An 8,740-nucleotide genomic window follows, 5' to 3' on the forward strand; every position below is an offset into this window, starting at 1 on the left:
TAGACACAAGCATATAGAATATATATCCAGGGTTAAATTTACGTTTTCTGACAAAATTATTCCAACAATAGGCCTTTTTACAGACAGCAGAAAGTGTTATTATAATTTAAACTTTTTGATACTATAAGTAATTATAATTATGAGTTATCAATTTAAATTATTGAAAAGTGAGTAGAAAAGGCAATGTTAAAGCGAATATACCTTAACTAAAATAAGCAAACCATTTTTGTTGAAAACATAAAAAAGAACGTTCCGCTAAAAGAGTTGTATTAAAGGGGCTTGTTCACACTTTGATAAATTGACAAAATTGAAAAAAATTGTTTCGGATTTGCAAATTTTCATTGTAGTTATGATATTTGCTTTAAAAAAAATACCAAATTGTTTCCATGCTCTAAAATTTCCATTAAATGCAACTTTTGACGATTTGAAAACCTGAAAATTATAAAGCGTCTCAAACGCGAAATGAGTTATTTTTAGTCAGAAATTGTGAATGGGATCCAAACTAGTATACCAAAATGCAGCATGCGCATGCGCGCTGCGCTTATCCGCTTTGGGTTTACAAACAATGCATCTCATTTCTGTGAGAAAAAGAGAAACAAAAGCCGGAGCCAGCGACATCGCTCGAATTTATTCAATCTTGGCGACAAGACTAAGTGTTTGCAGAACCATAGGAGGATCGTTGGAAGAGACGAAGACAGGGTAATGGCTTAAACACACGAAATGTAAGTCATATTTTAGAAGCTAGGTTTATTTTTTGGCAAGTGTTGCCTGTTTACAAAGGAATTTTAGCAAAAGTTTGGATAGGTATTTAGTTTTATTGTCTGCAACGAAACCAGATACGCACTGATAACATAATTTGTTCATTGCGCGTTTTAAAATAAGCCTTTATGCCCCTATGCCAAGATGTTCGTATCAACTTATTGAATTCGTTATAACTTACAAGGAACACTGTCTCCAACACGAGTCAAATGAAGCATGAAATTAATGATAAATGATGAATGATTAATTTATTCGGTATATATTATATTATAAAATATACTGGTATGCAAATGTATGTTATATTATGTAATCAATTATCATGATATGATAATATGATTACACAGTTTATTCCCTGATTTTAACCCTTTGCATGCTGGGAAATTTGTCGTCTGCTAAAATGTCGTCTGCTGAATTTCTATAATAAGCATTTTCTTCGATATTTTTCAAAGAATACTATCATAATAGCAAACAGTTTGGATCCAGATGAGACGCCACGTTCTGTGGCATTTCATCTGGATCCAAACTGTTTGCAAAGGCCTTCAAAACTCTGTTCCCGCACTGAAAGGGTTAACATCAATTTTGTTGTTTTTTTAAATTGATATGTGATCAATTTTATGCTCTAATACAAACCTTCTTTTTAAGGTATTTAGGAAGACGTGCTGGCCAAACTATTGCAAGTTTGACTGTTCAGCATAATGTTAGATCAACAAACTCTTCACCTATGCACGATCATCAGCCCCAGCCAGGTCCTGGCCTGTCATTTGTGTCACAAGGAAGTACCACACCTGGTCATGTGTCAGAAATTGGAGAGATAACATCTTACTTAGAGTATGCAAACAACCCTGTCTTAGCATATTTTAATTGATAAAATAATATATTTATATTCAATAAGATTCTATGTGCATCCTAAAGTTCCTTGGTAATATAATTGCTTTATCTTTTTTTTTACCAGAAACTTTTTATGTTATGAAAACCAGAGAATATCCGATAGCTGGTTTGTTTTCTGAACCATTTAGACAACTTGCATGGTGATTGGTCATGAAATTATTTCAATGCCATTCTCCTCCAATCTCTAGTAGTCCAGTAATTGTCAGTTAGTGACTCAAGTATGATAACTTCATCATATAATAAGCTCATAGTCATACTGGTGAATCAAGAAGCCAAGAAAAGTATTGGTAGGTTAATAAGTTAAAACTGGTGAATCAAGTAGCCCAGAAAAGTATTGGTAGGTTCATAAGTTAATACTGGTGAATCAAGTAGCCCAGAAAAGTATTGGTAGGTACATAAGTTAATACTGGTGAATCAAGTAGCCCAGAAAAGTATTGGTAGGTTCATAAGTTAATACTGGTGAATCAAGTAGCCCAGAAAAGTATTGGTAGGTTCATAAGTTAATACTGGTGAATCAAGTAGCCCAGAAAAGTATTGGTAGGTTCATAAGTTAATACTGGTGAATCAAGTAGCCCAGAAAAGTATTGGTATGTTACCTGATTGGCATGATATGAATAAAATAATGTTTAAAATAGCAAACAACTTTCATACATAGTTTTTATGATAAGTTTTAGTGTACATTTCAAAATTACAAATATGCTTATATGTTATTTCAGAGTAAATTGAAGGCAGCCAACAATTGGACGGTGGTGCCAATCAATGAAAAGAAGGGATACACCTACATGCACTGAGTACACAGAGATCATCAAGGAAAAAACCCTTCGATCAAAGTTCCTTTTTGATTCAGCTTATCCAAAGCTGATTGCCTCTACAATTGCCCCTTATATATCCACCTGCGGCTAATGAGGAGCTGCAATATCCAATAGGTCAAGGGCAAGCAACCCGGAAACAATATGAAGATTTACTCATACAAATTGGTACATGGTGTATGTAACTATGTTGTTTTAACTAACTTCAACATACCATTATTATGAATTAAAAAATTGACAAAGCTGAAATAAATGATAACCGACTATGGGTAGGAACATGTTGTGTAAATTTGGCAGCATGGTTTTATAGGACGTATACCATTGAGTATGAAAGTGCATGTGTGACCCTGGCTGTTTTTTCAGTCAGTAAATGACTTAAGTATTTGAAATGATGCTTGAATTTATTTGTGTAATATGAAGGCGTGACCAAATGTGTGACATTATGGTCGACTGTCCTGTCATCATCATGGTGATAAAATGTGATTTTAATAAGTGAACTGCTTATAAACATAGGGCAGAAATATCATTAATAAAATACTGATGAACATAGCATACAAGTGCCCTGAAATGCCATGAGAATATGTATTTGAGTTTTAAGTTTGTAAGGTATTGTGAATTTTGTTAATTGTTTTGTTATAAAAATATAGGATCCAAAGTATTCAATCATAGATCACTCTGAAAAAGAAGAATAAGTCTGGCAAATAACTACATAAACAATGGGCCAAGTTCCAGATTTTTTTGTCATAAGTCAAGACTATTAACAGGAATTGTTGACTCTTATAGGTGTTATGTTTCATGATTTGTGTTAAGTTTTTTATGGGAGACCCATGATCAAACATGGTGAATTAATTGTTTTGTTATTACAATAGAGGATCCAAAGTATTTGATATAGGTCACTCTGAAACAGAAGAATTTGTGAAAACCTTGTCTGGCAAATAGCTAAATAAACACTGGGCTCAGCATTTTCCTGATTTTTTGTCACAAGTAAAGACTATGAACAGGAATTATTGACTCTTTTAGGTATAAGCTACCATAGTCAATGTTGAGTGTGTGCTGCACACCACATTTGTTTATGTTCCATTAACAATGACATCAAAGCACAATGCTATATATAGATTATGTATTGTTTTCCATTGTTTATCAGTCTATAAACAACCATTTATTGTAAAAGCCTTACATAAACTGTCATAAAGATGATAAAGTGCTGTTTATCCATAAATAAAAAATTGGTGGAATTCAGAAATAATTTGATCTGTCAAATGTTGAAAGTTGGAAACATTTATTCAAAATGTTATCAATTATAGTTTTGTTTCATGAATATAAAGTTTTATGTTTTGTGTTCATTATGTTATGGATTTTGTTGTTTTGGTTTAAAATGTTTTAATAAATAACATGAAGAAATAAGAAGCTTGTTGTTCAATTTTGATTTATTATTACATATATATTACACAGCAAAGCATTACTGCAAGAATGTTAAGTGAACACCTTATTATAATACATGTTGAGTTCAACACTGAACAAAAGAATATGCATCAATTAAAAACAACTCATAATACATTATTATATGAAACTGCATCATGATTCAAAAGTTAAAGAGCATATAGACAGCTAAAACCTAAATAGGTGAGCCTTGCCCTGGGAAAATGGGGCTTAATGCATGTGCGTAAATTGTCGTACGAGATTAACATGTGCTGATCATACCAATCAGGCAGACAATTGCTGCTTTATTGTATTTTTTGTTGAACTGGAGTCTCTTAGAGAAAATCAAGATAAGGCGGAAAGTGTTGCCCCTGATTAGCCTGTGCAGTCTGCACAGCCTAATCTTGGACAACCTTAAGTACATGCATTTTCCCAGAGCGTGGCTCAAATATTTATTAAATGATTGATTAAGTCTTCCACAAAACATCTTTTAAGAACGTTTCAGTCAAACATGTTTGATGACAGGCACGGCAAAATCAGTAGTAAATTCATAGTATTAATTTGTGTTACATTATACTACTTACATATTGTTGCTGGTTATAAATGTGGAAAAAGTTTGAATATGCATTACTAAAATACATGTTAATTTTCTAATAACTGCCCCTTTTATTTAAGGAATACTGTATGTATGCCCCTGAAATATTTCTGACAAAAGAACAAGATAAATAAATAATGATTAATAGAACAGTAAACTTGGTTTTCATTTTGTATACAAAGGATAATTATGTTCTTATTATTTACACTATATTGAAAGAAATAAGATTACATCATTTAATAAAGAATGCATTACTGAAGATTCAAATTTAAAACAACCGTTTATCCACTTAAATGTTGCAAGCATTCTTAAACAACAAGACTAAAAAAGCTGTTAACAATAATTTTATTAACTACTTCCTTTCAAAAAAAAAGGCAGGTACAATTTTGTTGTCGTCACGTTGAAGGTGTCCATGTATCCAAAGGATGTACTGTGATCAATCTGTGTCCTCCACATCTTCAGTGCCAACACGTTGTTCCGAAATATTTCCTGGATAAGGAGGGTGAGAGGATCAGTCACCACTTAACCCTTTTTCTGAAAAATATGAACACATAAAAAAACTAAAAAAACTCTTGCTAAATCTATCTATATATATATATATATATATATTAGCTGTTATCGTCCAACTTTTAAGATGCAGGAACATAATGGCCACTTTTTCGACAGTAAATGAGTTAAATTTTCTACACTTTTGATTTTAAGCTGAGACAATTACATGAGTAGTTTTACGTGTTCTATATTAATATTACAAGCAACAATATTTGATAAAGATAAAATGCATTACTAATTCCGTTAAACAGGCCCACAGACAAATACAATATTTGACATAGATAAAATGCATTAATAATTCCGTTAAAAAGTCCACAGAAAAATAACATATTTGAAATAGATAAAGTGCATTATTAATTCTGTTAAACAGGCCCACAGAAAAATAAACATGAAAAATGGGTCTTATTCAACAACAGTAAACATACTGGTCTCTGGCTTGTACAGTATTGTCAGGCCATGCCACAACAAAGCTGGTCTTCATCATGGTCTACCAAATGGACAATTCTTGCAAACACACCATCATGGTTAGCTTGAGGATGGTCCAAGCTGGGCCAGGACAGGCTGTCAGTGATAACTGCTGACTGTCTGGCAGCAATTTCCTTCAACAGCTCCTATGCTTCCGTATAAGTAAGGTGGTCTATGATATCCTTGAAAAGACATTTCTGCATTTAACAATAAATGTTTTGAACATAAAGCTAAGAATTTTGACACAAGATGTAGCTACATGTACATATAGAATTTTTTATTTTTCATGACACCATTTTTAAACATTCCTGTCAGTTTTTTTTTGTAAAATTTCAATATTCACCTAGTGTAGTGTAGGATCATTTTTTAAATTCTTTGCTCATGTAGCAACACAGTTTTACATACAAAGACTTTGTTTTATATATCAACAATAAGTGCGTTGAACTGTGTTTTTTCTGTTTCCATTCAAGAATATTGTGAAATGACATATACTTTTTTCAATGAAATCTCAACTTGCCTGAATATCTGAAAACATTATCTACAAATTATTTCAATATTCTCAAATGAAATCAACAGAAAAAAATGCAGCTAAATAAGTATACCTTTTCTGTTTCTTGTACCAAAGTGACAAAATCCAGTGATCCCTTCTTCATAAACGTCTTGGTTTAATTATGGTTGTATCCTATTGAAAAAGTAAATACACAATTTAAACCACTTTTTAAAACTATTTATGGTTTCTATTAAAAAAGTGAGTTGTAAATATGTGGTATTATTATCTAATAAGTGTTCTTCAACATTCAGGAAATCAAATCTTGAGGATATTCAAAACAATTGAAAAAAGAGGAATATCCAGAATAGTCTTGGCTTTTACAAATATAATGATACATGCATTTCAGATGACCTGTATTTGATTTATTCAAAATACAATGTACTGTTGAAATACACATTTATCAAAATATATACGTGCTTTGCTAAATTAACAAAGAATATAAAGATAAAATACTTTAAATAAAGAAAACATCAGATGCACGAAAAAAAATTGGGGCGAGTTGTCTCTTGGTTGGAGCGAGTGACCATATGTTTGATGCGAGTTTGTTTTGGGGCAAGTTGGTATTGGGGCGAGTTGTCTGGCGCCAGCTACATGCATTTGATGCCATGAATTACTAAACTTTCAAAAATATTTTGGTTATTCAGTTTATTTATAAAAAAGCTGTGCAGAAGAAACTGATATAAATACATTTTAACCCTTTGCATGCTGGGAAATTTGTCATCTGCTAAAATGTCATCCGCTGAATTTCTAAAATTAGCCATTTCTTTGATTTTTTTCAAAGAATACTATCAGAATAGCAAACAGTTTGGATCCTGATGAGACGCCACGTTTTGTGGCGTCTCATCTGGATCCAAACTGTTTGCAAAGGCCTTCAAAATTCGGTTCCAGCGCTTAATGAGTTTTGGGTTTAAATTAATAAACTACCAGTACCATTCAAATGCATTTTAGTTAATAATAAATGTCATTTTCATATAACACACAATAATGAATATGTCAATAAATGCACAGCATCTTGAATTGCCTGCCAACAAATAATGTTGTCACTGTCAGATATGAGGAAAGAAAAAGATACTGTAATGTTTAAATGATCTCAGTACTCCAAGGCTAATGATAAATTTAATTTATTTGCGCGAATACTAAAGTTAATTCTGTATTCAACTTGGCTTTTAATTTTAGTCTCTATCTGTAACTTAAGTGTAAACGAGAGAATCAGTATTTACGCGTTCTGTGATGTATATGCAGATACTTATGTAACGAAAACGAATCATTTGATCAGTTATACTATTTTAATCTACTTTTATAAAAAAAAATCATACGCACTATTGAGTTTTACAATAAAAAAACATATTTTACCTTCTTCTTCCGTGTTTGACAATACAGATTCCGCCATATTTGTTGTTGTTGTTGTTGCTGTCACAATGCGTGTTTATATTTAAATTTATATTTAAAATCTATATTTAGTCGGGGAAAAAACCGATCCAAGGGTCAGTGGTTCGAGCCTTGGTGCGGCTTACTTTTTTCTTTCTTATTTTAATTTTCTTTTTGTTTTATACTGGAGCACGTTGTTTGCGATGTTTAAATTTATCAATTTAAAGCATTAAATGAAAAACTTCAAAAAAATGCAATTTAAGTGTGAACAAGCCCCTTTAAGCGTAACATTATGCATGACGCCGTGTTTACACATATATTCATGACATATTTGTTAACAAGGGAGCTAACTGTGACGATTTTTGCCGGTACTTTATCCTTTAGGTTCATTATTCTTTGAGTTCTTTCCTATTATTTACACCAAAACGAAAGTACATTTCTCGCGGGCAAGCATTCGACTATTCGGTAAGTTCCACGCAAATAGCGTGTGTGTTTTGGATTGATCATTGTATTTTTATGTACATAATTTGATGATTTAATAATACAAGTCGGTTATTAAGATGCACAATATGTATTTCATAATATAGCCACAGTATTATACAATTACTGTTTGAAACGGTAGGGTTGTGTTTACATGAAATAGTAGGGTAATGTCTTTAGCAAGCGGGTCACGTGGTATATATATCAGTATATAAAGCGCTGCTCTTATTGGGAGCGAGCAGTCGTAGCGGATCCGTGGTCTAGTGTTAACACACTGGCTTCACAATCCAGAGATCGCTGGTTCGATCCCCCGCTGCACCTAACCTACTATTTGTCTTTCGCAAGAGACGTTAAACCGAGGTGCAGTGTACTAGGTGCTATACACCGGGCACTAAAAGACCCAGGGTCACCTCTGGAACGGGGTGTCTCCTGTATCTTGCACTATCCCCCGTGACCAACTAACAAGTCTTTCTAGGGGCGATGGCCATATGGGAGACAATCCCGGTGCACTCGATAAAAAACAAAAACAACAACAACGGGAGCGAGCAGTCTGCGTTCGATTGGCGATCAGAGCACATCGTTAAATACGTTGCATTAATTAGAGACCTTATACCATTGGAATTATCTGGGACTTTGGATGCCTTTTGAGTAGAAGTGACCCAAGCAACTATGCGCATTACACCATAGCTTGCTGGGTAGTTTCAATAGAGACTCATACCTTTGTCCGGGTCACAGGTTTTCATTGGTGATATAAGACGGTGCACGAGTCTGGTCTCGTAGGTCAGCCTGAGTCTGTCAAGCTACTGATTGTCGCTTGTACAACAGTGACCTTTTGTCTTCCTTGCATAACGCAGAGGG

General features: G+C 33.3%; 2 long non-coding RNA genes across 3 annotated transcripts; one reads left to right on the plus strand and one right to left on the minus strand.

Moving 5' to 3' along the window:
- Positions 1–528: 528 nt before the first annotated feature.
- LOC127834735 (uncharacterized) lies at positions 529–3,857 on the plus strand. Its single transcript, XR_008028096.1, has 3 exons — positions 529–722; positions 1,402–1,587; positions 2,364–3,857. It is a non-coding gene; the product is annotated as an uncharacterized LOC127834735 (long non-coding RNA).
- Positions 3,858–4,540: 683 nt separating this feature from the next.
- Positions 4,541–7,435, minus strand: LOC127834736 (uncharacterized). Of its 2 annotated transcripts, XR_008028097.1 has the most exons (4): positions 7,388–7,435; positions 6,087–6,166; positions 5,445–5,666; positions 4,541–5,004 (listed from the first exon to the last, which is right to left on the minus strand). It is a non-coding gene; the product is annotated as an uncharacterized LOC127834736 (long non-coding RNA). The 2 variants fall into 2 exon arrangements; XR_008028098.1 differs by lacking the exon at positions 7,388–7,435 and having other exon boundaries at positions 5,445–5,681; positions 6,087–6,160.
- Between the last annotated feature and the right edge of the window lie 1,305 nt (positions 7,436–8,740).

This window comes from Dreissena polymorpha, chromosome 6 (genome assembly GCF_020536995.1).
Source record: "Dreissena polymorpha isolate Duluth1 chromosome 6, UMN_Dpol_1.0, whole genome shotgun sequence".
In the NCBI taxonomy this organism is placed as follows: Eukaryota; Metazoa; Mollusca; class Bivalvia; order Myida; family Dreissenidae; genus Dreissena; species Dreissena polymorpha.